Source organism: Andrena cerasifolii, chromosome 2 (assembly GCF_050908995.1).
Source record: "Andrena cerasifolii isolate SP2316 chromosome 2, iyAndCera1_principal, whole genome shotgun sequence".
NCBI classification, from domain to species: domain Eukaryota; kingdom Metazoa; phylum Arthropoda; class Insecta; order Hymenoptera; family Andrenidae; genus Andrena; species Andrena cerasifolii.
Genome location: NC_135119.1, coordinates 23,452,325 through 23,475,235, shown reverse-complemented (window position 1 = coordinate 23,475,235; position 22,911 = coordinate 23,452,325). Strand labels below are relative to the sequence as shown.

Genomic DNA, 22,911 nt, shown 5'->3' with positions numbered 1-22,911 from the left:
CCGGGGAAACACCTACCCACCCGTAAAGGTTGTCAGCAGCAAGCGACGCACCAGGAGAAAAACGGTCACCCATCTTTTCGCGGTACGCGTCCCGCGATGCTTAACTTCCGTGATCGAACGAGATCTCAAATTTGAATTCTACTGGGATTCGAATATTCGAATACTTCAGTTGCTCAATTATTTGGCGAATATAATTCGAATATCCAAGTATTCGAATACTGTTGTATTAGAATATTTAAGTATTCGAATACTGATGTATTAGAATATTTAAGTATTCGAATACTGATGTATTAGAATATTGAAGTATTCGAATACTGATGTATTAGAATATTTAAGTATTCGAATACTCATGTATTAGAATATTTAAGTATTCGAATACTGATGTATTAGAATATTTAGTATTCGAATACTGATGTATTAGAATATTTAAGTATTCGAATACTGATGTATTAGAATATTTAAGTATTCGAATACTGATGTATTAGAATATTTAAGTATTCGAATACTGATGTATTAGAATATTTAAGTATTCGAATACTGATGTATTAGAATATTTAAGTATTCGAATACTGATGTATTAGAATATTTAAGTATTCGAATACTGATGTATTAGAATATTTAAGTATTCGAATACTGATGTATTAGAATATTTAAGTATTCGAATACTGATGTATTCGAATAGTATGGCGTGAATTATAAATCAAGTTCTTTAGGTTCATTTGTCAGGGTGAAATCTTGTAAGCAAATTTTGACCCACTTCACACCATACTATTCAAATACATCAGTATCAATACTATTCGAATATTTTACAAGCATTCGAATGCTACGAATAAACTTCGAATATTAGAGTATTGAATTTTACTGGAGTAAATATTGAATATTGGAGTATCGAATTTTACTGGAGTAAATATTGAATATTGGAGTATCGAATTTTACTGGAGTAAATATTGAATATTGGAGTATCGAATACTATTCGAATACTTGGAAATTCGAATTATATTCGCCAAATAATTGAGCAATTACTATCAATACTGATGTATTCGAATAGTATTCGATACTCCAATATTCGAAGTTTATTCGTAGCATTCGAATACTTGTAAAATATTCGAATATTAAATTATTCGAATAATCCCAGCCCTAGTCTGTAGCCACATTCTTACTGATTAAGAATCCTTTTGTATTTTTTTGTGTTAGATTAGCGGAACAGCAAGGGTCGTGCGCACCACGAGGCAACTTTTTTTGCACGCGCTTTACGATACGACCCATATCTCCATTAATTATTGTTATAATATATGGCTGAAGCTTTTTTACAATTTTTTTTTACTCATCAGTGAAAACTGCACAGTTTCTTTGTGCGTCGTCCCTAAAGAAAGGCACAAAATTGGCCTTCTCGACGAGAATACGCCCTAAATAAGAGAAGCACTATAATTTTAAGGAGGGAACTTCCATAACCCGACAATTCCCATTTGCTGTTAAGCTCGAAGGTTTGCAGGGGACTTTAGTAGATATAGAGAATTTTGTATTTCTGCTATTTTTTGGTTCTTCAGGGCGAAAACACTCCTTAAAGGTTCATCTGTGTTTTCCCTCGTGTAGCTTCGGGTTACCGAAGTTCCCTTGGAGGATAACGAGGGAACAGATCTATTTAATTATATCACAGACACTGAGCAGGCGTGCCTTGCCTCGTGCTCGACCAATCATGACATTTGGCTTCCCTTTCGTTAACGATCGATATCCATGAATCGTTAAAAGCCTGTCGTTGTTATGGCGCGAGTCCTGCTTAGACATTGAAGGGAATCGTTAACATCCCCTTCGAAACGATTCCCTACCATCGAAACGTGGAAGCAGGCTGCTTGAGAAACAGTGGTAGCAAATTCTAGTTTCTCTTCCAACATCCCAGAATGCACTCTGGAATGAATTTCATGAAAGTATGACGGTTGGTTGAGAAGGGGAGGAAAACTTTGTTCTCCTTTCAAGTTCCCTGCTCCGCGCTGAACAGCTTCTTGTACTCCCAGCCGGCTAATAAATATTTTACGAGTACGCGACGTTCGGTATGCAGGGACATTTTACATATTTAATTGACAGATAATTCATTATGCCAATGAGATGACGGTTCGCAGGGAAATAGTTCAGCGTAGCCTTGTCCCAGAAAATATAAAGCAGCGCGCAAAGCGGCGCGAGCGTCACTTTCCTCGCAGCGGCAAGTGAAAATCGTCTTTCGCTAAACGGATTGCTCGCTAAGATAGCTTAGAAGTCGGGGCTACTAAACGCTACCAATTTTTCAAGGGTTTACTGCGCGATCGCTCGCTTAGTCCCCATTCGAGCAGGTATTTTATATTATCAGCAAACACTTCCCGCATTTTCAGGCATATATGAGTAGGAACGCTCGCGGTGGTCCTGTTTTAACCATTTATATTTCGAATGCGAATTTATCGGCCCGAATTTCATTCAGTCTTCAAATTAAAAGTTTATACACGCGCATTAGGCTACATGCTCCTGTTTCATGCTATTATTTTAAATTAATAGGTTCTAGAAGGTAATTACCGAGACTGCTCGAGTAACCTGCAGTTCACAACTACCGCGGTTTTTTATGGTCAAGGTCAAGGACGTGACAGTGAAGCCCTGTGAGTAAAAGGAATATTGCCTTCAAGTTCTGAAGGACGCTTTGGAAAGGTGCAGTGAAGAAATAGAAAATCTAGGAAGTGGGAAATAATTCTGTCATGGAATTGTCAGGCTTTTTATTCTGAAATTGTGTTTTAAATTAGATTAAGTAGGCTCGAGTTGTGGAATTATCGAAGTTTTTAGTAAAACTCGATGTTTGCATGTTTAATCGGAACTGCTTGTCGCATCGTCTGCATTGATTCGCGTTCGATCAATGCTTTTTTGAGAGAAAGTATTAAGAGAAGAAAGTGGACCGTCTTCTGCCAAGTGTATGGCGGGATAATCGTTATCATCAGCATTGATACACTGACCTGACTCCTATTTAATACGTTGGGCTTTGTTAATTCGTATCTCAGGGAGGATGGAATAATTTATGTCTGGATTAGTGATCCATTAAAAAGACGTGTGTTGCATTGATAAGCATAATCTAAAGCTGATGGTAAAAATTCCGCTGAAACGGATTTAATTGTTATTAAAATTTATGTGTAGAGTCACGCTCATGCATGGTGCAACGTAAGACGCAAAGCTCGTTGAAATTAATATAGCAAAGTACGGAGCAATTTAAGAATAATAATAGTAAAAAATAATGTTTATATATATATATATATATATATTTTACTATTATTATTCTTAAATTGCTCCGTACTTTATATATAATTCTAGGGTGTAAATAAATTCTGATTATTGAGTATGAAGAAAAATTGATGTATATGTATTTTCTTTTTCTTTTATTTAAACACCCCGTAAGGGATTGTCTTATGACACTACAATCTGGTCAAAGTAGACGAATGAGTAAATTTGTTCGAATTTAAAATATTAAACCTATATATATATATAACAAAATTACTCATTCGTCTACTTTGGCCAGATTGTAGTGTCGTAAGACAATCCCTTACGGGGTGTTTAAATAAAAGAAGAAGAAAATACATATACATCAATTTTTCTTCATACTCAATAATCAGAATTCATTTACACCCTAGAATTCACCTTAAGGGGAGGTTCCGGTCTAGAGCCCCAAAAAATAGGTGATCTTTAGGAATTAATTAAAGGTAAACTACTGTATATAATTTAATGGGACTTTTTGCATTGTATTAAGGATGTCTTAAGTTATAGAAATATATTTTTTGTTTTATAATTAATCATCGCAAAGACGGCACTGGGGAGTCGTTAACGTCAAGGCGTCAAAAAATTCATCCAAATCGGTGGGACCAGTATCTCCAAAAGTTACTATCCAATTCGACTGAAACTTTTCTTACTTTGAAGAATATACTTCTGGCTAGGGGGAAACCAGAACAAATTACAAAAATGACATTTTTTAAGAAAATAACAACACTTGAAGTTTTAAATCACTTTTCCCATATATTTTTCGTCCTTTCAACGCCCTTGAAAATTATAAATTTTCAGTTCTTGTATTTTTTTTCTCGTTTCCCTCCTAGCCAGAAGTATATTCTTCAAAGTAAAAAAAGTTTCAGTCGAATCGGATAATAACTTTTGGAGATACAGGTCCCAGCGTTTTAAGAACACTGTTTCGAGAAAAACGCGTTTAAAGTTTTACGTGGGCGCCGAGTGGCCGGTTGTTACCCATGCCGCTACTCAAATGCCTATAACTTCGGGAACTTTACGAATTTCAACAAATCCTTTTAAACACGCATTCCTAAAAGGTTGAACATTCGAAAAACGAAATAAAAAAAAATCGACTTTTAAACCGAAACCTCCCCTTAAGTCACCATCCCACATGTGCAACATGTAGCACAGAATTCAATCAACACCCAATTAATACAACCAATTTTCCATCCATCCTATTCTCAAAAAGCTACTATCTCTTCCTAGGAGACCACCGTGCAGGCCACAGGGTGGACGGAAAGTAGAGCGAGGTCTGAAAGACCACCTCTTGATTCGACGGGATCACCGTAAGGAATTTTTGTTATTAGGCAGGCCATAACACTCACGAATTATATACGTTCTCAACCGGGGAAACCTACTCGTTTCCTACTACAATTCTCTAATTCTTCTAAGCCTCTTCGTTACCTTCGGCAATCTATACTCTCTTAAGCCTCCAAGTGTATCCTCTACAGCAAACTAAGCACGTGGGAGCGCAACTTAAGCTGCACTCCGACGTGTGATGTGCACAGCCCAATATCGATCATTAAGCATCAAGTAGCATTAACGCAAATTTCCAACCAGATCGCGTTCTTATTGCGAACATGCCCTTCTTTCAAGTTAAACCAAGGAAGAAGCTCCTCCTGCAAGAGAAATTCCCCGACCCTCAAATTCACCAAGGACCGCGTCGTCGATTTTGAGAAACGCGAGGAGGAGATAAAACTAAACGAGCCGCATATCTGCCGCAACGAATTGCCATTTTAATCGCGAACAGTCACAGCACGAAAGCTTAGATGACCGCGAAGACCGCACTTCGCAGTGGCAGCCAGTAGGTATGCAGTTCGCATAACGCTTTCTGAAAGAATTGATCGGCGTGTACTTGGACATTCTGTATATCGATCGGTCCCTCCATTTCACAACCTACATTCTGTGCACCCGTGTCATGGACGAGCGGCGGACTGCTTCCAACTTTCAAATTCGTTGCTGCCGATTCTCAGCTAGAATCGAGCCTCCCTGCCACTTATATCGGAACTCCTTCGACCTTTATACGTCTAGCTTAACAAGAAATCCCAGCAGTCACAGAGCACACCCCGCGCCCGCTGTTACCAGCGACAAATTAGAGCTACGTACTTAATAGTTAGCAACTAAACATATTCAAATTCACCCACATCACGCGTAATTATACGCGATACAGATGATACGATGGAAATCGTGCGTATGGAAATCAGGGCACTTTGCCATTTACGTGCTGCGAGCCAGAAAGCTGTGTTACATGCACGTTATGAAATTACGAAGGTGGAAGTCAAAACGGTGAGTGGTTGTCCGAAGCATTTGACGTTAAAAATTGTACTTCGCTGCGATCACTCTGCTCCCGGAGCTGAACATTTAATTGCACATTCATCTGGGAAGTAAGTGTCGTTATTAGTGGGCTTGGCTGGCGAGCGACCGTGCGAAATATTAACCAGCGTTAATGTTTGGAAGGTAAAGTGTGCTGAGATGCACGATGGTAATTTGACGGTAATACAAGGACTCCCCAAGCGATATCCAGAGCGCAATGCAAAGTTTAGAATAGAAGCTGAACGTGAATAATTTACCTACGAACGGTTTCATTCACTTCGAATAAGTGGCAGACAAGTTCGACGTCGCCGGGGCAAGGTTACTTGAGCGCTCGACTTCTCCGGTACTTCGTGACACGTCTCGTTTCAATGATCCGGGCGAATCTGGATTAATTCTCCACGATAATGCGGCAGAGGTGTACTTTCGATCTTATCTTATCTCTGAAATTGCAAACGGTCTGCTCCAGATGGAGAGAAAATATTTTCACTTCGATGGTATAGTTTTCTCCGGTGGAAACTGTCGGAGTTCGCTGATCGACGAACAAGATTTTCCAATTGCGTTGGGATCTTTCTGCTCTTGTTTACGCGAGCTAAATGCTTTCGAAAAAGCCAGGCAATTGCTTTTAATTTAAGGGAGGCTTGGAGATCCTCTTTGTACATTATAAAAATATCTTTGATGCGTAAAACCAGGTCCCCTGGCGAAAATAGACCGGCAATATATTCGGAGTGCAACGTGTAAGCTACCAGTTTCGAGCTCTCTTTGCCTTGTTCGTAAACAAACGTCTAACAGGTTGCCTCTGGTATTTCCCTGGCACGGGCTCAAGTGCGCCATTTGACACTGTCCGGGCTGGAAACTAGCAATTTGCTCTCACGGTACCTTGAGAGTGGAAGAGAAAGCGGAAGGGAAACAGGAATCAGACTATTTCGCCCTTTTTGCCTTTGCCTTAATTATCGTCACCAGGAACTCTTTCGTCGTTTCTCATCGTCATCTTTCATAGTCTTTTTGTAGTACATTGTTTGTTCATAGCTTATACTTTCCTCTTCACTCGCGAATTATGTAAACTGATATGCTTGTGACACGTTGCTCGTAATTTGAAAGAAGAACAACCGAACTTTGCGAGGAACGCGTTGCACAGTAGTTTAAAATCGGATTCTAGCTAAGCGAAATTATTTTTGTCGTTATCTTTTCCTGTACATATATATAAAAATAATTTCGCTTAGCTCTAAAAGTATTTAATCATTTTCAAAGTTATTTCTACTTATTTATGATTATTTTTGCTTGTTTTTGTGGGTAAGTAAAGATACAGGTGTTCTCGATAAAAATTAATATTTCCAGATCGGTCGGGCAGGAGAGTTGTTCGAGGGGCTATATTTCAGACTCTGTACGCGCAACTCGGGAGGGATGGTCAGATATCATGACTTCAGCTTTCAAGCTGATTTATTATTATTATTATTACTATTAATTAAACGGGAATTCCCATGGTGTACAAAGGAAAAGACAAGTGCGATCACAGAGTCTGAACACTTAATTAATAGCTAGTGAGGAAAAAATAATTATACCTTAGAATAAACTAAGTACCACCATATAGATTATTAACTAGCCTATATAGCAGCGTCCTAAACGAGTTAAGGGAGCCCAGGAAATATTGTCTTAAAGCACATATCAGTTTTTTTTAATCAGCATAAAATTCTGAACATATTAGGTTTATTCTGATAAAATAAATAATATCAGTATTAGTTTTAATAGCCATTTTATGTCACGTCGACCGACTGCCTCGGGGTTACCCTAATACGATTAAAGCGCAATAACTCGAGGGAGTTGTGTAACATTTGAAGAACAATAATGTAAGGTAGTAGGTAGGTACTGTCTTTTCTGATCAAAGTGCATCATTGATGCGGAGACGCGTTGGTTCATTAGACTATGGTGGTAGAAATTTGAAGTGGTCAACGTCTGTACCCTGCTCAATAACTGTATCGCTTACCCTAATAATCCCTTGATCTTGTTGCAAGCGTTTTAGGAACAAAATGCTAGTAAATATAAATCCAATCTCTAGTCGATACAACAACAACAACAAAACGCAAATAGCAGACACACAGAATAATATGATATTTTAGCAATTGATTTGCAGAAAGAAGTGTAAGGGTACGTTTATGCCGGAGCTGAGATGGAAACGGTAAGAGGGTCGATCAGAGCGACGATTATCAGCGGTTGGTGGTTGGTGATCTACTTACAAGGGAAGATCACGAACCCGGAAATTCAAAAAATTCTGAAACTTTGTGAATATGTAGGGGACTTCTTCCTGATTACAACGCGATTTTTGCTTCCTGCCCAAATTCACTCGAAGGGGGTGAAATTAACCCCTGAAGATTCGGCTGTTTCTCGATTTTATTTTGTAACACGCAATCTGTAAGAGATAGAAAAAAAGTTTCAAGACAAAAGTTACTTCTTTTAATTAGACCTATCGAATGGTAGAGGTTTAATCAATTGTTTAAGCAATTAGAAAAAAGTTATAAACAAAAATATGAATAATGTTTTCTAAAGTTCGTTTTTTTTTCACGTGAAATCTGAACTGGATGTTTAAATAATTATCGAACAGCGTAATCCATATTGTTTTCCATACAATTTCAACTGTTGTTGTATTGCGGAACTGTGCTCCTCGACAAGCAATGTTTTTCTAACATTTATTGGGAAATAATACGCGTAGTAGGAAAGTAAGATAATTTATATACTTTTGTCTGCAATTACTCATCGGGCAAATATATCGGATGGAAATAGAGGAGAAGAAGGGAACTGCTGGATATAAATTATCCTTATTAGAACTTTTTATTTTTAACATAATTATCGAACTGTCAGAGATAGAAAAAAAGTTTTAAGACAAAAGTTACTTCTTTTAATTAGATCTGTCATTTGGTAAAAAAATTATTTTATATTTCATGAGTTATAACACAAAATCGGAAAATAACCGGATTTTCAGCGGTCAATTACACCCCCTCAGAGTGAATTTGGGCAGCAAACGAAAATTGCGTTTTAATCAGGAGGAAATTCCCGACATATTCACAAAGTTTCCGAATTTGTTGAATTTCCGGATTCGGGATGTTCCCTTGTTAGTAGGCGTTGTTCTGCTCGCTGCTTTAATATAAGCACTTCAATGTCAGTAATTCAAGCATTTCCATCATAAAAAATATAATTTATTTCTCTGAAACGTACCCTCGGGGTATGATTACGCGGAGGCTGCGGTAAACGATCAGAGCGGCGATAAGAGCGAAGCGTCGAAATAAATTACATTTTTTTTATGCCGGAAGTTTTTGAATTGCTGGCATTGAAGTACTATGAAAGTAGCGAGCAGAAGAACGCTTACTATACACATTACTTATATATGTATAAGTAGATTATTATTATTATTATTAAATTAACGTGAGAACCCTTTAGATACAAAGTATAGAACAGATTAGTACAAAGATAAAGTAAACATAACAGAAACAAAAAATAACATAAAATAAAATGTAAAACAATAAAATGAAATAAAGTGAAATAAAATAAATAAAAACAAACAAAACAGTCCGAGCCCTAAGACCTAATCACAGCGCCTAATGACTAACCGCTGATGACTAACCGCTGATGATCGCCGCTCTGATCGACCCTCTTACAGCTTTTATCGCAGCTTCAACGTAAACGTACCTCTACAGACGAACTCTTCATACAAGAACAAAGACACAGACTGATCAAAAGAATAAATACCTCGACGGAGTCGAGGCCACTTGGCCTGCGTGCAATTATTTCCTCACTTCTCAAACACCTTGCCCGATATCTCGAGTGAAACAAAGAAAGGGGATGCAACGCAAGAGTTCGTTGCATCAGTATCGAAGCTACAAGCAGTTCCATCACTGGTGCGCAAAGAGCGATCGGAGGCAACCCGATTGGGCAGAGAGCTCTATCTTTTAACAGTCGAGCTTGATCGAAGATAGTTTCCAAGAACCACCCCATTCCACGCGAAAGCCCTGTTCCGTTTCAAGCGTACTTGGGGACGAATAAAATGAAGGAAAACGCAAGGATCTCCTTGGAGGAAACTCACTCTATCTGACGAGCTGGCGCAAAGGGTTCGTCGATAATTCCTCCTCCCTGCTCGCCGTGGATCCAGGGAAATCGGCGAGCGTGGCTGGTCGATCGCCGGTTTGGTCGGCACGTGCGGATTTTCGTGAGGCACGTAACCTTCGGAATTCGCGAGCTTGGGGTCGCGCACCCTCGAACATCGCCCCCGTATCGGCCGCCCGTGCTTTTTCACGGTCACTCTGCACACGTTCCGTCCATCCCTTCACACTTCCTCCCTTTCGACCACCCCTACACCTGTCCTCCCTTTCGCCCACCCTTCCACGCTCCCCTCCCCCCTCGTTCACCCCCCACACCCGCTCCCTACTTTCTATCCACCGCCGAACGTCTCCTCCCTCTCGCCCACTCCCCGCACTTTTCCGCCCTTTCGTCCACCCCGCTCCGCACCGCCTTCCCTTCGGCCACCCGGCCGCCGTTCCTCCCTTTCCCAGCAAGGTCGTCCCTGTCAGAGGCGTGCTCGCGAGCGTGCACGGGCCGCTCGAGAAGTTTTCGTGGTGACCGAAGGGACGAGACTGGCTTTGTCGACGTTCGTCAAGCGACTTTACGCGGCCGCCCAGCTGACGACCAGTAGATGCCGACACTCGCAGGGGTTGCTCCTCGAAAGGGTGGTCGAGCCGCGTCACGATCAGCCGTGGGGATCTGGCATGGGTGGCTCGCTCACGGGAGCCAGCTGGAGCGTGATGGAAACCCGACGCGTCGCGGCTCTGCTACTCTCAACTGTTCGCTGTGTTCGCCGCCCGCTCGAAACTGGCTGGCACAAAGGGGGTCGGCGAAGGTCTCGTCCCGTGCATCGAGGCTAAGGGAGGGGGATCGTCGAGTGATTTCTCTGTTTACAGTTGCCGGCGACAGGAGGGGGTGGCGGGAGTTTGGTTCAGCTTGTGCAGCGAAATGGGGGATGCTTGTTGGGAATTTTGCGTTTATGGATTCTTGTCTGAGAAGGAGGGGGAGTTTTAAAATTCGAGGGTGCTGATTTAGGCATCCGGAGTCTCTAGATTAGTTGCGTATCTGTGTATTGGCATTTTTAAAGCTGCTCGTGTGGAATAGATTCTGGAGTTGATGTCACTGTTAGCGGAGGCAGTGGGAGTGGGTCACTGGTGATTTTAATGATTACCTCGACGTCTAGTTGCTGGGGCTAGCAATGTAATTAACGGGTATTACAGGGAACTTGTCCAATCCGAATTTCGATGGGCCAGCTCGATAAGGACAGAGTGGTAACGAAGGTAGTTCTATGCATGTCTAGGGTGGTAGTGGTGATGAATGCTGGAGGGGTTGCTTAGATTTGGCACTCTACCCCTTGTTGCGATACACGGACGAAGATGCTAGCGACGTTATAAAGTTTCATGGTAAAGTTTTCACGCCACCCAGTCGGTCTAGTGGTGGCACCCCCTGTTAGATGGGGCTAGTTGCGAGGGTGGCCTTTAGGGGTTGAATGGAACGACTGCGTGCCAACATTCTTAGCAGAAAGCATTCCAATCTTCTGTCGCTTATCGATCAATATTGAAACGGCTATTCTTGGAGGAATTTTAAATTTTTAAACTCCTCAAATAAATTAATACTGAAACATCGACTGAACGCGCTTCGGTATATTCCTTCCGGCGGATTTCTCAGGGCAAAGTATTAAAAAGTATTTTATGGGCAGAAAGCTCGTGCCATTTTCTCAACACGCGATCGATTTCTCAACAAAGTGATAGAGGAAAGAATAGTTACATCAACTACGCTTGCATATTCCAAGGAATTGCGTCTGCAATAATTCGGAGATAAATAATCTGCGACTTTAACTTGTCCGGGTTTAAACGGAAACTCATAATTGAACACGCTGCAACCACCTGTTCCACAGATTTAATTACACTCCATCCCCCCGACGCTCGCCTTCTCCCCCAGGACGAGACACAAGAGATGTTAGAAATTAATCCTAGCTAAATTCACTCGTCTTAATTGCTCGCAGGCTGCAGTAGCTTTTAAATTCTTTCCTCCGCGACGCGGATTTTAATTCCACTCTGCAACGTTTAATTCCTCCCGTTTAATCGTCTTCCTCGCCATGATTTTGCAAAAAGCGCGCAGTTCTTTTCGAATTACGTAGGACGCCTCTTTCTGTCGATGAAAGTTCAGCAACGTTTAATAAACTAGCCGCGTTGGATACAGTTTAATCCTTTATTCCCTCTTCCTCACGAATCAGTTGACCGTTTCAGTTGACAAGTGAGGTAAGCCCATTCCTTCAGTTTCGCGTTCTACTTTGTACGTTCACATTGCGCACTTTCAAAACAGTAATATATATAATTAATAAAGACACACATGTAATTAATAAAGACACTAATAGGCGAAGGTAACTGCCTCGAGCTCGCGAATGGTATCGATTGGCTTTCTTTCGTCGTTCACATTTCTACAGTATTTCTCGAACATGGTTTAGGGCATCGCCAAGCCACAGGTTCCCGCCTAGAACACTTCTATTTCCATGATTTATTTCGAATCCGTCTGCCATTCATCCTTTTTATTTCCATCGAACTGAGGCCACTAATGTGTGGACCATACGCGGTGCTCAAACGGAAATTTAATGCAGAAGTATTTCATTTTAATATTATTATTATTATTAGTATAATATATACGGGATAAAGTCCCATTAGTGTACAAGAGCAAAAACAGAGAAAAAGACAAAAAAGCATACAATACAATGAAACCATGTTGTTCTTCACAGATAAAATTAGTAATGTAAGGCTTAAGCTTGTCCACAACTAAATCTTCAAATAATTTAGGGATGACGTCAATAATACAAATCGGTCTATAGTTAGGAACATCGGCCGAAACGCTAGACTTAAATAGTTATTGCACTTGTTTTCCATGCGTTTGGAAAAATTCCAGTGGATAAAGAGGTGTTAAAAATTATTAATTAAATTGAAGCACGCGATAATATAAAGCTGCACGATTTAAAAAATTTGGGCGGTGTACCATCAACTCCTGAGCTCTTATGTACATCAAGATTATTTAGTTTTGAGAAGATGTCACCGATTTTACATTCAAACACGCGATATGAACCGCGTTATTAAGGGGTTATGCCTACCTGCAAGGTCTGAAAACACAAGTAGTTTCGGGATTTTTTTTAAAACACTCGAAGACTTTTTTTTTAAATAAACCTTTATGTATTCGAAAGAGTACATGTTAAACTACTTGTGGTAATTTTTGCGATGGAAAATAAGCATAAATAAAAAAAAAATATTAGCGATCTCTCGGCAGCGATTTTTTTTGTCAGTAGTTTGCGGTGAACATTCTAATTCTGGCCTGGTTCATCTGAAATAAAAAATTCGCGGGAATTTAGTTGGTATATCGGATTATCTTGTCCTTAATCGTTTATTATCCCAAGATATTAATTTGCTACAAAATGGCAACTTCTCATAGCAAAAGTATCGATTTTCACCACAGAATCGCGCTCATGTTTCATCATTTTCCATCTGTAAAATAACAACTACCCAACGGAAATGAAAAACCCACGATTAAGGACAAGCTAATCTAATATACTGACTAAATTTGGTCGAATTTTTTATTTCTGATGAACCAGGTCGTAGCTATAGTGATCACCGTAATAAAAAAAGCGCTGTCGGGAGATCGCTTATGATTCCATTATTTATTTAGTTATCGCATTGCAAAAAAAAACTACAAGAACTTTAAAATATATACTTTCGAATATACCACCGTTAATTTAAAAAAAAGTCTTCAAATTGAAGAAAAAAAATCACGAATATACTTGCGTTTTCAGACCTTGCAGGTAGGCATAACCCTTTAACAACTAGATTAGGTGCAACCCCAGTGTGCGATGCAAAGAGGTTTGCAATTGATTGCGCAGCATCAGCCCTCTCGTCACCATTCCACATAACTTTCGGAAGACACTGAGCTTTGCGAGAACAATTTACATAATTCCAGAAAGACTTAATTTTCTTGTCCACGTGTAATATTCCTGCCTTATCTCTATAATATTCTTCGCAATAATCTTTCTTACCACGGGCCTAATTCTCTTTCTACTCGACACCAGAGTCTCCTTTCCATACCGGCACACTTGACATCTAAATTTGAATCATCCTTTGCTTATATTTCGACTCATTACTATAATTCCCTGCCACCTGACATTCGAGGTTTAAATTCGTTTCCTGATTGTAAATGTAAAGCTCGGCGATATATATGGTTACATTATGCGTCGCAATAACTTTCTAGTTTCTTAACGTTACTTAGTTTTTCGTCATTTAATTAGTTATTTAGTTATGGTTAGGCTTCTAACAGTATTGCACTGCAGCCTCGCCATTTACTTCGCTTGTCTTTATGTATTATTTTCTTCTCTGGATGTAATAAAGCCGAATAATAATAATAGTTATAATGTATTTGTCTTTCAACATGCAAATGCAAATGCAGTATTGATTCTTTGCGTCAGTTATCAGTCGATAAAGGTTAGCGATTAGCATTAAATTATTATGACTTTCGTAAGATTCAAATATCGGGGGTCCAAGCACAGTGAAATTTCCACGCAAACAAACAAGTAAATAACGTAACAGAGCAGTGTAATAACGAGAAGAAAAAGGAAGGCGTGTTAATTGGAGAGGTGAAGGTTGGGAAAACTGAATACTGAAATAAGTAATGTCTCTTCTTGTATTTCATTCGTAAAAAATGTCTCGCGCTAAGCCATGCTCGCGAACTACCGTAGAAACTAGAGACCATGGTATGGTACGCGTAGTAAAAAGACACGTGTACACGGGTACACGTGTATTACATATATCCGTACCTCGATCCGTGTAGCATTTAGTACACGGGTACCCGCGCACTATTTCACGTGTATTTAAATACACGTGTATCAACGTATTTGTGTATTTCGATCAGAATTGGGCATTAACTATGGGAGAATGGACAATGGCGGTCACTCAAGCAATAAGTGTAATAAAACCGAGTGATGTTTTTCAATTTTAAGGATTATCGTTGCGTCTAAAAAGTAGCTCGCTTATTACCAGTAATGCCTTAATTTTTTGTATCAAAATAGGTAATCGATTAAATAAATCCTGTTAATTTTATAATTGTGTTATTAGTTACGATCTGAAAATTTGTGAAACCATACTTTCCGCATATTATTCTAGTAAATATATTTAAACACATTAATTCTTTTATGAATTTCGCAATCCCCCAGAGTTCTGGGATATCTGTAGATATTAAAAATCAGACGAATCAAAATACGGATACGTTAATATACGTGTATTTATAAATACACGAGTATCTAAATTCACGTGTATTTAAATACACGAGTATCTAAATTCACGTGTATTTAAATACACGAGTATCTAAATTCACGTGTATTTAAATACACGTGAAATAGTGCACGGGTACCCGTGTACTAAAATATACACGGATCGAGGTACAGATACGTTTAATACACGTGTACACGTGTATTTAAATACACGTGAAATAGGGATCTCTAGTAGAAACGTTTAAAGGAAACAGGGCCGACCGTGCGAAGCCGTCCTCGAACATTTAGCGCGGCCAGATTTTGGGATCTCGCTCCTGTTTTCAGCGAGAGCAAAAACGACGGAAAAGCGTGTACCTGCATTGCGTGAACACTCCGGCGAAGAAAGTTCTTCCGTGTTGCCTACAGACGAACACAACGCGTGCACGCCAGGTTGCGCAATACTTTCTTCACTCGGTTCCCTTCCTCCTTTTCTCCGGCGGTTCCGTTCCTTTCGCTGGTCGATGGAAACGTTCCTTCCATCGGACCTCCGTTCGTCCGCCGGGCGAATTTCCACCGAAATCAGTCGGCCGAATTTCGCGAAATGAAAGATGCCGCCTCGAGTGAGAGAGACCGTGGAAAGTTTCTCCTCGGTGTTCACGTAACGCGCCTGTGATTCCGTTTCATCGTAGTCTATCGTCTTTCCCCGAGGAACCGATTACTAACGGACACCGATCCTCACCGATGGCGGCAGATTTACACGGGCTAAATGCGAGGCACCCAAGTGAAATGCCGAAGCGAATGACGCACGTTAGAAAGTACTAGGCGCGATAGAAATATCCTAGGAGTGGGAAATATTAGGTTTCATTATTCTAACGCTATTATTCTTACTGCAGTGAAGTCCGGTTATTGGATGGAGAAGGAAGTTACGAAGCTTTTTTTAAGAAACCTCACTCGATTAATCAGCTTGAAATTATCGCGTGGGAGTCGACGTAGAAGACGAGGATTACTCCACGCGGCAACGTGAATCGTCTACGAAAAGCATGAGAGAAAGAGTTCGCTTGAATTAACAGCGAACGTTCGAGAGAAGATTCAAGCTTGGCTGCAACAGCCACGGTTCCAAGGCTTCGGTGTTCGAGGCGAGGATAAAAACGCACGGAGGACAGCGTGGAGCGCAGTCCCTTGGAGAAATATTTTCAAATTCAGCGCTCGAAATGGGGAAATTGGAGATATCGACGGCTCCGGAGTGTTCCAACGCGGGATGGAAATACGAGGCGAGGGCCAGAAACGGGGAAATGCGAGGAGCGTGGATGAAGGGAGAATCGAGAATGAAGAGAAGCGGATGTTTGCTTACCAGTGAACGGCTGCGCACGGTGTCCCTCGTCGGAGAGAGCGAATTTTAACGTACGAGCGATTTCGCGTGGCTTGGTTCCGTGGCACCTTTCTTGCACAACTGGAATCAGGCCCAACATCGTACTCTCCTAAATACCTTTTGCCGGTTATTACCATCGCCCCTACTACTGATGCATAAAACGGGCAGGTTAGCGCGAAAGAAGCGGCGCTGCTTCAAATCCTAGTAGGGGATGGCATTGAACGAGTGACATTCAACATCCTGCGATTTATTTCGCTGTGCCGGGCAGGCTTCGGGACACTTCGGGTGTCCGTGAATTTAAGGTGAACGAACGAAACGATGGGGCAGCGAGCAGGCGTTTCTCGTTATTTAATTGACGCGAAATAGATACAGCGATGAGATTATAGAAGTCTAACGTGGCTCATTATGTAATTGTTACGAAATTACTGCGCGAGTCCCGCGGTGACACATGGGGCCATTTAAAATTCACATCTTGATAGCGTTACTGTTCGGAGCTTACATTTTTAAATTTACACATTTACATCGTTTTTGGAATACATTATACTTTTACGGTGTACCGTGAGCTAAGAGGCATCTTAGAAGGACTGTGCCTTTCCTTGGCACACTGAACTGTGGAGCGAGAGCCTGGGTGACGGTGACCAGTGGGACAGGCGCGTATAAACAGCGCGGCAGCGCCAGGGGTGTCATTTTCCCTTTATTACGAGCATCGAGCAATCGACCATCGTAAGTTCTGTACCCCTTATCGCGATTTACCTTGCAACTCTCTACCAAAATCACTTTCGAAAGGCTTCAGCGTCGTGAGTGATTCCCCCGCTTTGATTTGCTGTCGCAGCAACAACGTAACATTAACATATTCGAAGTCATTTATCTCCCTCGACTTGGCGATACGCGGAAGTTCGTCTACATTGCAATTCAGCAAAAAGCAGGGAACTTGAACTTTAGCTTGGGCGGATAAATAAACGTTGCGTCCGCGCCAATAAAAACACCAAGCGAATTATAATCCATCGAGGATGTAGTCGAGGAACTGTGGACCGGTGTCGAAGATCGAATTGATGGAAATTCAATTTCGGAATTAGGAGGCCCCAGTTCCGTTTCTTTCGAACGATTGCGAACCACAGCTTTCATATAGTGCCCTTGCGTAATTCCCGACGCTACCTTCGCGCGCATTTCCGCCCGGCAGGTCTGGAAATTAAAAACGCCTATGCGTGCCGCTGCTATATGCGGCTCGCTCGTCAACGATTCCCTTGCCGTTCGAGCGGGGCGAGTGCAAAAGTGGATCATCCGTTTTTCCTATTCGTAACTGGATTAAGCACGCTCGGCTGCGCGGCCGCGATCCACAGGGGCGCTTTCTTCGGGCTTTTCAATCGAACGGGTAAAAGGAAACTTCCCGCGGGAACCTATTTTCCCTCCGGTGGAATTTAATATCCCTGAAGCTGGAAAGGTCGGCGAATTTTAGTCGACGCACTGCTCGGGCGTCTCGCCGATTCTTCGGCTTATAGAGAAATCGGTGTTGGGAAGTTTGATCGTGACACGGGCAGGGACGGTCTAACGCCACCTTTCTTATTCTCCACAGACGGTTAAAATCGCGCTAGTTTATTGGGGATGGGAGTAATGACCCTGGAGGTTTCTTTAACTCGCCGGGAGGCGCTACTGGGTAAAATTTGCCACAGAGGCGCTAGATGCGAAAATATAAAGAGTGTTTGAGTTTTTATTACGAGTTTTTAAAGAACTTTAATAAAGATTTTAAGGTACTTCGTAAATTTTCTTTGATTCTTTAAACACTGTACTTTAATATAAAAATTACAAAGTTAAAAAAAATATGTATTCTGAAACCGTGGTTTTTTACGTTAAAATTTTGGGGATTTTTGACCCGGGAGCGACAACCTGTGTTGCAATATGGGGTGCGCCTCCCCCCGGGTTAAAGCAAACGAGTACGTCTATCGGTAATGACAGAGGTGGCATTCGAATTTCGTATGAAAAGAATTGTTACTTTCATATTTAAGATACTTGTCTATTTATAACTATGTAATCATCAAGAGTCTACTGGTTAGTGTAAGTAAATGTAGAAATGTCTGTGCCCATGGAATGAAGCCTATTTATTCAAGCCCTCGTCACGGCTTATTTCGCTTGCTCTAGAGGAAGTGTAGCATATTGGGAATACTGTTGGTAATTTGGAATATCGAAATATCTAATAAACTAAGTACTTAAACGTTATCTAATTTGTAACACCGTAGATAATAGAGTAGATAGTGACATTTGCGAGTGGACCGCCGTTTTGACATTTTCGACTTACAAGGGGAGGACACCATGTGGTACACATCGATTTTTATGAGCCTTGGCACGATGGATCTATGTCGAAAATAAGTAAATAGGTGTCCGAGTGGGTAAAAAACCCACGACTACCCTGGCGCCCGCGGGGATTCCCCTCTGGAAGAGTCGGGGTGGCTTTTGAAGATTTTCCCAAGTTAAAAAAAAAATTTTTTTTTTATAAATTCTTTTATAAAAAAAATTTTTATAACTTCTTTTTTTTAACTTAAATTTTTTTTATAAATTCTTTTATAAAAAAAAATTTATAAATTCTTTTTTTTAACTTGGGAAAATCTTCAAAAGTCACCCCGACTTCTCCAGAGGGGAATCCCCGCGGGCGCCAGGGTAGTTGTGGGATTTTTACCCACTAAAACTCCAGGGCCACTATGAAATTATTAATAATTTATATGTAAATATCTCTATTATTAAGGCCCATTGGCAGAAACGCTCGGACACCTATTTACTTATTTTCGACATAGATCCATCGTGCCAAGGTTCATCAAAATCGATGTCTACCACATAATGTCCTCCCCTTATTAGCCTGCAGAGTAAGAAAGCGTCACTGCAAAACTTTTTCAGTAAGTATTCAATCGTTAAAATATGTAAAAAAATTTAGAGTTAAACACCTAATCTACTCATTTGCATGCTCCTTCTATGATCCCCCGTGAGTTTTACGATAATTTCGAGAATACAAAGTGTGACACGAAATTTTAGGTTTCAATGCCATGCTGATAATTTAGAATACCGAAAGTGAAAGTAATTTGGAATATTCCAAAGCTTAGCTTTTGTCGTCCATTTATATTTACCCAAGATTGCTCCTATATTGTGATTTTTTAGCCCGATTAGATTATAAAAGAAAATAAATTTATTATCTACCTGTTTGTTTCACCTTGAAACTTTCAAGTTTATAAAGCGAAGGTAAATTGGAAATACCGGCATTCCGAATTACTCAACGAAATCGATACTTCCTGTCGTTTTTCATTTAGACCAAAGTTTCAGCTACTTTTTGTTTTTTTATTATCACTGAGACTTTGAAATATAAGAGTTTATTAATTTCCCTGTGATATTATGCAGTTTTATTTGTTCCCATGCTCTGCCGTAATTTTTGGTTCGTCTTAAACAAACTGTTATTACAACTACACCGCAGTCCCTCTATTAAAACGCGGAAGAAGCCATCTGCAAATTGCAAGTTTGCGAAACGCCTAATCGCGCAGGCGAAAATAATTGCACTCGTTGACCGCGTTAAACGTAAAACCGAGTTGCATAAGCCCACAATGAATCGGTTCGTTGTTTCTTACTTCGATGCCGCTTACTTTCCTCGCCGCTGCTCGATTCCCTTACCCGCGTTTATTTTTTTGCTCGTTAACCCTCTTTCCGGCGCCACATGCCGATAGCCCAATTCCCGATTGGCTGACATTTAGAAACAGATCGGCCGTAGTGCTAATCCCGTTTCAATTATTTCTTGTCGCCGTTCCTCCCACTGCTTCCCATCGCTCTTTATTTTACATTTACTTGTTCCATTTTCTCAACAGCCCCGACTGTCCGCTGTTCCGTTCTCCACAGGTCTGCTGGCGACAAGGTTACGCAAAAGTATTACACAGGTACAGCGATGCAACGACAACAGCTTTAAGGGAAGCTTCCGTCAGCTCCAATCATTTGCCAAATCTCGTCTTTCCCAATGCACAACATTCAGAGAACGCCGTATTTTCCTCAAGCTCATTAGATTCATTACGTTTTTTTTTGTACTGTAAATTATTCCTGAAAAAAAATCTTAAAAATGGTTTACTTTTCCGGCCGTCACAGTGGTGTTCCCCCTTAAGAGAAGTACCTTAGGATTTTTTTGTTACACAAACAATAACGTCATATTCGCATTCAGCACCGCAAAAAAAAATACAGATGCCAGGATTTAGCCAATTATTCTTAAGTAAGAGGATTTTGCCATTTTTCGCATAAGCCATATTGAATGTTATTGATAACATGAGTAAAATAGGTCCATTGCAGGTATAATTTTCAGGATTTCTTAGTTACTATGATTACTATAAAAATATATACTCCAAATCGGAGAACTCTATTCCCTATAACTGAATGTTTACTTATTTGTGAGTCCAAAAGTCATCTCAGGCAGAGCTGGGTAAAACGTAATTTGTAATTCGTGATTAGATTACATTTTGCCCAACTCTGATCCCAGGTAATGACATCCTTTGTCTACTCCACGCTATATTTATTGCTTGGACCTTGCTTTTAATTTTGAAATTATAAGACGAACATTACCTATCATCCATTTTTGTCGCAATTTTCGTGCATGTCCCCCAGTAGGTACTGTTCCGATTTTACAGACGTATTCGCGTCAAAAATTCCACAGCTCCGTCTCCGAAAAGCGATCGCGGATCTTCGGCATCCTCGGCGCGGCGGCCTCCAGACGGTCCACGCTCCATCGCTGTGAGAAATTAACAGAAATTAAATAATTATCCAGCTCTCTCCCTTCCCCTGGCCGCTAAACCCGACTCCCCTCTCTCTCACCATCACGGGAGAGGGACAGCCCCGGATCTTAAGCGTCGCCTCTACCTTCTTGCACGTTCCGCCTCTATAAATAACGCGACTTCGACTATTTTTAATGCCGTCCCGCCACGGCCGTCGATGGCGCGGCAGTTACTTGACCGAGAGCCGCGCCACGCGGGAAGAAAGGAGCCGGCGGAATGCTGGAAACTGACCTTACATCTTCGCGACGGGGCCCTCGGAGCACGCACCCAGAATCACGTAGGCCCACCCCCGCCAACCCTCCGGGGGGTCGCGACTTATTCTGATCCTCCCGATCGTGTCGCTGTCTCATCGCTCCGAAATGTAAATGTTTCTCTCACAAATTCCATTCAGCTCCGCGGATCGATCTCTACTTTCATGTTCCATCTATCGGGGTTCTATGGGGGTTATTTCGGTCCTTTGACTGTCTTCCCCTCTCCCGATGAAAATACATTTTCTCTTCTTTCGTCGAGGATACAAAGGGAAGAGGGTATGAATCGCTGGGGATGTGTTTGAGCAAGGAGACACTTTGCTGGGCACAGGTGGAAGAGTGGTGGACGTCATAATGGGTGCGATCGAGGTTTACAGACACTCTTTTACCCCTTTCTGTCGCACAGTAAACTGGGGGAACGTTGCCAGTTACTTGACGTGTATTGAAGAAAGAAAGGGACACAAATTCGATGCATTTCCACACTTTTAGTGAAATCACAGAAGATGCGATGTGGTAATAGCAAATTTAAAAATGTTACTTAAAAAAAAATATAAGAGAGTGCACTGAACATAAAAAGAAATAAATTTAAGTGTGAATGTAAGTTTAGATAGGTGAAACTGTAGCTGTTAGTGCTATTTATAGGTGTAGTGTGCCAGTGTTACCCTGTGAACGACAATTGCAAAAATGTTAATTATTATATTATACAGCAAAATGTTCCAATAAAGGGGAAATGGTTACCCAGTTTACGGTGCCAATTTCACATACTTACATCAGTTGTGTGGAATAGTTATTATCTAGCATAGTTGCCATAGATGTGGCAATGTGACTGATTTCTTTGCATAGTGCATACGTTTAATCAGACCTCCGATATCTCTACGAGTCATCCGAAGCGTCAAGTGCAAAACTGCGAGATTACATTTACGTATTGTCACTCGTCAGTAGCACTTACTTATCATAGCCTTAGAACGATGACTTATTGCCTCCTATTCAGCTTACAATTAGATCAGTGGCGTAACAATATCAGTGTAACATTAAACGTTCGTTTATCTAATTAGGTCGTGTTCTCCTGCCTACAATGATTTCCTCTGTTTTTCCAGAAATTATCAGTCTCCAATGCTACTTTTAATTCACGTACTTTCCGGTATCAAGGGAATAATAATGTGCAATTTAATGATTCGATACTCGAGTTATTTCTTTCGTCAAGATAAGCTCCTTCGCGTCTGCAGTCCACAGAAATTTTGGGAAGGTCGTTGTATCTAGTGTTCCTGATTTCTCGATATTTTTTGTTTCTCGAGAAATCAGAAATGAGGTCATATTTCTTGAGAATTCTCGAGAATTCTGGAGAAATTGAAAAAAATATTGTAAAAACTGTATTTTTGGAATAATGTTGATAATATTTATCAAAAATACAAGAAAACTTTAACTAAATCATTATCCCTGTCTAATTTATACAAAACTTGTGTAAATGAAAAAATAGATATTAAATATAATTAGTAAATTTATTTATTTAATACAAAATTTGTACAAAGCGAAACATTACTTTTTGGTTTTAAAATTTATTTTTAAATAGCACAATGCGTCTAATGTAGCTTCAGCGAATCTATTCCTTCT

The 22,911-nt window shown here is 40.6% G+C and overlaps 1 protein-coding gene across 2 annotated transcripts in view; it reads left to right on the top strand.

Annotated features, from left to right (window-relative positions):
* The window catches only part of LOC143378918 (uncharacterized), a 105,509-nt gene that overhangs the window by 37,110 nt on the left and 45,488 nt on the right, over positions 1 to 22,911 (top strand). The gene's annotated exons all lie outside the window — the stretch shown is intronic.